This window comes from Streptopelia decaocto (assembly GCF_964273445.1).
Source record: "Streptopelia decaocto genome assembly, chromosome: 6".
Taxonomy (NCBI): Eukaryota; Metazoa; Chordata; class Aves; order Columbiformes; family Columbidae; genus Streptopelia; species Streptopelia decaocto.
The window spans coordinates 22,731,927-22,739,453 of record NC_138660.1 but is presented as its reverse complement, the minus strand read 5'-3'; positions in this window follow the sequence as shown (position 1 = coordinate 22,739,453).

Below are 7,527 nucleotides of genomic sequence, written 5' to 3'. Positions count from 1 at the left end.
AGTTTTGGTTTTGTTTTTTTGTTTTGGTCTTGGTTTTTAATAATACGCTCACATATTCAGAAAGCCGTCCAAGAGGCTGGTTTTGTCCCTCATGACATGTTAGCTGACAGACTCTGGATGGCTGTTCTTTAAGGCTAAATTGGCAGAACTCTCTCCAGGACATGGAGCAGCATCAAAGGTCTTGCAGCTGATGGTCTCCAGGCCACACTGCCAGGCACAGTGATGTCCCTGATGCGTCCATGCAGCCAGTGCCATGCCACCAACTCTGGCCAATAGTGGAAGCTGAAGGAGGGAGTCTGGGGAGCCATGTATCATCCCCACCATCCCCACTGCTGGAGATAGCCCGAGTCACACCTACACCGAACTTGCAGTCCCCAGGATAAACAGGGGTAGCGGTGGGCCAGTGGGCTGAGCACCCAATGGTGGGGATGCTGCTAGGAGCACTGGGGCTGACCCTGCAGCACAACGGGAGCACACCAAGCGCAGGGCTGAACACTTCCCTTTCTCCTAAGACTGAGTTGGATCTACTTGGACCTCACTTAGATGAGAAACTGACCCAAGCTGATGGAGATAATAAGCCACACAGCCTGTTGAAAGGAACAGGGTAAATCCCTTGACTCGCTTAGGAAGGTTTCATGCTATGGTGTTAGAAAATCAGCCTCCCTCTCTCTCCCCCTGAGAGGAATGCAGGTCTAGCCACTCGCCTTGGTAGCTTGGGTCCTAACCAATGTTGCCATTGTGATACTTACTTCTAGGAATCCTCGTTTGGCCAGTCCTCATGTTTTTATTGTGTGTTCGGTTTCCTCTTTTGCCTCCAGCTTGTACAGCTGAACTCCCAGTGTTAGTGGAAGCTTGGCTTAGAAGAAGGAGGTGAAAGTGGCATTCAGAGACAGATCTAGAGGGTTCTTGTATAAGATAGAATGATCAAGAGGAAGGAAAACAAAAATCTCCCTCCTGCTTTCTCCTACATCCTTGTAACGTTTTTTTTCTTCATTTTGTGTAGTCTGTGCAGTGCTTTGGCTTTTTACTTTCCCTGCTGATGTAAATGTGTTCCTCCTGCCTTTGTGCCAACTCTTGGTAATGAATGCTTCCTTTTCTACAGCCAGTCCCATCTTTCCACCAAGTACTCCTGCTGGAATACAATCAGAAAATGAAGGACACCCTTCAAAAAAATCACAGTATTTTAACCCTATCTTGGGTTAGGTTCTCTTTGTTTATCCTCATGACTTTTGACCTTAGGGAATTCATCTTATCAGGCTTTTCTCTGATGGTGAGAAGCTTCGTATTTTATTTTATCTGTTTGAAGTGAAAGCTGAGATTCGGCAGTGATCACTTGATTCCAGTTGCTGAAGCTTTAACAAAGCATTAATAGTTGCAAAAGCTGAAGCAGGATTATATTGGCTGTGAGTGCTGGGAACGGAAACCCTGCAGTCGGTTGATCGCTGCGGTGTTGTCAGCACGCTACCATTAACTGCGCTGTAGGAACGGCCTTGGTAGCTCAAGCAAGCGTTGACTAGTAGTAGTGGTGATCACTATCTGCATTCTGTCTCCTTCTATGCCATTGCCAACCCATGTGATATATTTTTAACCCTTAAAATTATTGATTTATTTTCTGCCAAGCACTTCCCCTCCTTTATTCCTGTCAGTCTGTTTTTATAGGTCTGCCTAATATTTACAGAATCCCTCAGTCAGGGATTCATCTGCAAATGTAGTAGCTAGTTTCATCATTTGGACAAGCACCAGGGCAGCACTGAGGTGAATGTTTTGTCTTTGCAAGTAGAAGGAAACAAACCAGCATCAGGGAGCTGCTTGCTTGAGCTGCTCCATCACCCAAAACTGCAGCAGCAAAATGTTATTTAATCCTGGGGCAAATCCAACTTGATACTTTATGGCAGCAGCTTCCAAACACATTCTTCTTTTTTGGCCTTTAGAAACTTGATCTGGCTGCACTCCTGGTGTTTTCATTAAAGAATTACCTGCCAGCTAAATGAACCACTTAATCTGGTAAGAGCTGAAGGTTTGTCTGTTTGTGATGTGTTTGTCTATTGTCTTTAGATCACACATACTGAATGTGTGAGCTATGTCAAAGCTGTACCAGCTTGAGATATCTGGCTGGAGTGACTGGCTAAATAAAGTATATCCACCACCTCTGTCACACAGTAAGTTTACAGAGCTATGTAACATCACAGACTACTGCTGGTACGTATGTATCTCTGGTTTGTATGTTTGGTGAGCTGAGTTCAGAGACTGCTTTGCATCCTGCCATGATCTCCTTACTTCTGCATCCTCTCTTACCCATTGATCATGCTCCCTGCTTAAACGTTGATCTGTAGCCAACATCAGACCATTTTCAACTGTCTGTTCCTGAAACCAGCATCTCATCACTGTGGTGTTTCAGAACTGTAAAGCTTGACCAAGACAGGTGAATCTGCCCAGACTGGACAGGGGTCCTGGTTCCCATCTTGGAGAGTGAAATGTTCAGGCAGTCCCTGGGAAAAGTCACAGTCATGGGGTGATGATTAAGAGGAGAGCCAGAAAAAAACACACCTGGGATAGCCAGCAACAATGGATCGAGAGCAAAGAGCTGAGGCATTCTCAAAACAAAGGCAGAAACATAGAAACTTATTTCTGACAGTTCTCATTACTTATTTTGCTTCCCACAGTCCTTGTACTTTAGCTAACAGAGCCCTTATGAACCTAGACAGTCTGAGAGGGACCAAGAAGTATGGGAGCATGTGGCTGCCTCAAGGATGAGGCCAGATGAAGACTGGCAGGAGGTTTTCCAGACTGAGAAAGAAGATGCTGAGCCAGCCTGATATTGCTCTGGGATCTGGAAACCTCCTACTGTAGGTAATGAGCAGGTTGCTGAGCTTGCAGATGGCCATGGCTTCATATTTCTGACCTGGAAGGGAACTCTCCTGTGAGTGTCCCATCACTGCAGAGCTCCCACAAAGTGCATCCTTGCTGTTCATCTTCTTCCTCTTGTTCCAGACCCTGTCCATTTCGCGACCACCAACATTGCTCCAGGTATGTGTGATCCATGACCAAGCAGCTGCTGTTGGCTCTTCCACCTTATGTGTCCCCCAATGTTGCAAAAAACATCACCAGAGCTTCTTAGGAGCAAGCAGATAACTTGCAAAGCTGGAGCCACCCAGCAACATATTGGCAGCTACATCTTCAGCATACTTCCTGATGGTTGTGGAAGCATTCTTTCATCTGAGGTGGCCTGTTTAAAGGTGCTAGCCTCCAACAGAAGGAGGACACAACAGCAGAGGAGGAGCCTTGGAAAGTTTTGAGTTCTACCTGGAGTCCCAACACTCTAATGACTTCCATGGGGCAACCTGATAAGCATCGCAGAAAAAGCCTTCCAAGGCAGAGGGCCCTGGGGACTGCAGCTGGACAGATGGACACACGTCAGGGCTCATTTAACCATGAGCTGTTTTCTAGCACAGTGCAAAGTAAGATACTGAGGCCCGAGATAACCTTGTCAACCCTGGAAAGTTGCTGAACTTTTTGTCTGTGTTTTCAATACAGTGGGATAATGTTCACTGGCTTAAAATAGCATCTTCTTATTTTAGCGATGGGGAAACAGACGTGATTTATGTTTTTGAAAATACATCCAGAATCTGTGGATCAAATTTTCTATAAACTGCAAGTTGGCATCTCTGTTTCATCACAGTTTTACTCCCTCTTCTGAACCAGCACCACCTTCCATTTCAAAACGTACTCCTTGAGCCGTCTCGTATCGCTCCCCCTGGGCAGCTGCAGTTGTCAGCAAACAGCCATGATTTGGTGAGGTTGGTCTGTCTCATCCCCTCCCTCTTGAAAAGCACCTCCTGTTTTGAGAGTATCGCAATGTTACTCTGCTAGTGCTGTGTTAATATCTTCACAACTTTTGCTCTCAGACTATTTTGCTTGTGTTTTAAGTCACAGGGATGTTTCTAGAATAACTGCTGCTTCCAGATATTGTTTTCTTAGGGGTAGTGGGATAGTCAGGCATTGTGCTAACAATCCAGATGAGTGACTCCAAACTGTGCTTTCACCTTGTAAAAAGATAAATCTCAGACGACCAAACTGTAAATGTCAGGTTATTTGGTTTCAGTATTCAAAGTCTGGTTGTTATCCTAAACATATTACTCCCATGTGTGTTATTGGCCATAGAGGCTAGTAAACCTTAACCTTGATGTGTGGATGGGCCAGTTGAGCTTGAGAAATCTTTGATCACCAGTTCACAGGCTTTTGAGGGAGTGGTGGAGGAAGAATACCATTTAAATAAGTGTTTATTCTATTTGGAGAAGCTGAATTGCGGTCTGGGGGTGCAGTATGGTCACTCCCAAAGCTGCAGGCAGAACAAGCTGAGACATCACTTAGCACTGGATTTTAAGATCTTGTAGCCCAAGATGAGATGCACCCAAATGAAACTGGAAGGACCAAAGCCCAGGGGTGGGGCTGAAGGTCAGATTCATAAGAAATGCAGTAGGTACAGGACGTGGTAGCTGCTGAGTGCTGTAACTCGTTCAGAATAATCTTTTCCTTCTCCCTGGAAGAAGGATGTTCTTTCCACAACACCTTATGCTACTACAGGTTTTTCATGAGAACAGTCAAGTGCTTCCCCTTTCGCCACCTCAAGTTAATCAGTTTTTGAAACAAAATAGCTGCGGTTATTTCCATTTCTAGTTGTACACGAACAGGGAAAGACATGCAATTCTTAAAGTTAATTTCTATAATACTAGGAGAGAAGTGCACCATTTTCTTTTAACTTAGTCATGAATTGCTCTCTAAAAGATTTTGCTGGTGTTACTCACAAAGAGGTTTTGTCATCAGCATCCGGCTCCCTCCTGCTCCAGTTTATGTAACGAGATGCTTGGGTCACTTGTCTAGTACCGGCTGCTGTGCCACCCATTTGAATTTAAAAGCATCTTCTCTGGACTATTAGTTAATGGCTGTTTATGCACAAATAATTCTTCCTCTCAGGAAATGACACCTTTGATCTCTGTAAGTGGACACAAGGAATTAGGCCCATGGCAGAAGAAGTAGAGGCCTGTTGTCTTCAGTGATATTTTGATCTCATATTCTTCATGGACCTCCATCTTCTGCTGCAGCCAGGCTCTGGTGTCCAGTGTGCCAAGGTAAGAAACGCAGCCTCAGTGAGAAGTCACAGCACTATAGTTCAAGCATGTTTTCCATGGCTTGATAAAACATGGCCACCAAAGCAGCTCTTGAAATGAAGCAGAGCTGTTCTGCTTGGCAAGAACTCGGAAATGGAGGAAGCTGCCATTTGTAGTGAATTGTGTGTAGGTCTGTGTTCTAGTGTGTGCTTGATGTTAATGAATGTTGGGGACAATGGCTGGACTGAAACTTCAGTTCTTGAGTCTATTCATAGAATATACTAAGTGGCTCTGTGAAATGCTGACAGTGTGACCCCAAACCATGGGAAATAAACCTAGTCTCGGCTCTTACTGAAGTCTAAAGCATTGCTGACTTCCATTTTTCATTAAGGCTTGTCAATCTCAGCCAGTTCTGTGCACACATACCTGTCTGATGAATTCACACCCCAAGTGACGCTCCAAAGCTGTGACCGAGTTGTGCTTTGGTTTTGGGGCTGCCTGAAGCTTAGAAGTGCTGTTCCCAGAATCAGTGTGGTCCTCATGTTCCTTGGTATGGGCTTTTGACCAGCATATGAGATAGTTACTGCTGCTGGCTGACATGGGGTCATTTACTAGCTGGCCTAATTATCTGGAAAATAAGGATGCCATTGGCAAATATTGCTACTCTTAGAACATGAGTTTTTCACTGGAACCTAAAAATTTATCCAATTAATTATGGTATCTCCTTTTCTGACATAGTGAAGAGCAGAATCAGTTGGTTCCCTGGCAGCTGAATGCAGAAAGCTCAGCGTTGATCAGTGGAAAGAAGCAGAGATTTACATGTTTTTAATAAATAAATACACAAATTTTGGTCAAAGTGCAATTCGACTTAATACACCTCCACACACGTGCTCTTCTGTCCGTAGCCAGTACATATGTCTTTCTGATTTCCAGTTTATTTTTTCCCTCCACAGCTATTTTGTTTTGCTCACAGCTGACCTTTAAACTTTCCAATCGATGGCGAGAAGAACGGTGAATGTTAGATGAACCTGAACATTAGTTTAAAAAAACTTAGTATAGTGCTCAGCTGGTTCCTCGTCACTGTCATAGCAACGCAAGTTTCAGCAAGTTTTAAAATACTGTTAAAAAGTGGAGCTTTTGCAATTTTTCAGCAGGGTGTCTTAATTGTCTCTTTTGCAAGAAATCTAAACATGTGTGAAACTGGTGTTTAGGCAGAGTCATTAGCCAGCTCTCAGGACAATTCAATGTTAGTTATACAAAGGAAGGGTCTTTAACCTTAACTCTGTATGGTGTGAGCCAGGGAGCCTGGGAACATGAAGGAGCCCTGCTTCACAGCTTCCAGCTACCTGCAGCCTGTGGAGGAATAAAATTGGCAGATTGTTAGTTAAATAGCTGAGCAGGTGGAAAAATATTAATCTGAGCAGAGATTATACTGTAGAAAAGTACAATTTGCTACTTATTCCCAGCGGTAAAAACCATTACTGCATTTTACGTAACTGAATTACTAATGACCTAAAGTTAGAAACAGTGTCAGTGAGTTGTTAATGTCCTTATGCAAATAAAGGTATTGTGTGAAGTACATCAATTTAAAATATAAGAAGGGGAAGCGCTGAAAAAGTTGTAGTATTTCCAGATAAAGAAGGGAAATTATCAGAGTATGCTTTAACTTCCTGTGTACCAACGTGAAGGTGTTGCGCTGTCAGGAGCCTGCTCATTTGCTATTTTGGTTTTTTAAGCTCATCTGAGCAATCTTAGCTTAATGCAGCCATAACTTTCTGTCTATGAGCACAGCAGATTCCTAGCAGCTGTGGCCAGAAAAGCACACTATGATTTTTGGACCTCCCATGGACGCAGGACAGGCAATCCCATGCTTTGGGAGGACACGTGCCCCAGGCTCTGCTCCCCAAGCTCCAGGAGCAAGGGCTCCAGCCACTCTCCAGGCTGCTCCTGCCATCTCGAACACCCATGGGCTCCCCCTGGCCACCCTGCGGGTGGGTGCCCAAGAGCTCCTGGGCTGGAGATGCCAGGACTCAGGTACACTTGAGCTTTGCTCAGCATCCTGCAGCCCAGAGAGCCGCAGGAGCCAGCCCTGCCCTCACCCTGCTGCCAGGGAGTGCAGAAGAGCTCTGGGAGCACGGGGCACCATGTGCATGCACAAGCTCGCCAGCTCTGCTTCGATCACAGTCTTGACATACCCCGAGAGTCTCCAGCCTCACCGGCACAGACCTTGGTGCTGGCAGGAGCGAGGTGCTCGGGGAGCTGCTGCGAAAGCTCAGCGGTGGCTGTCAGGCTGTGCAATCCGTCAGGGACGCTGTCTGGAATGTAGGGCATTGGGACAGCAGCGCCGGCCAGGCCAGGAGCTCAGCAACGCAATGCTTTGAATTTGGAAACCATGACAGATGGCTGGCTGGTATCAGGG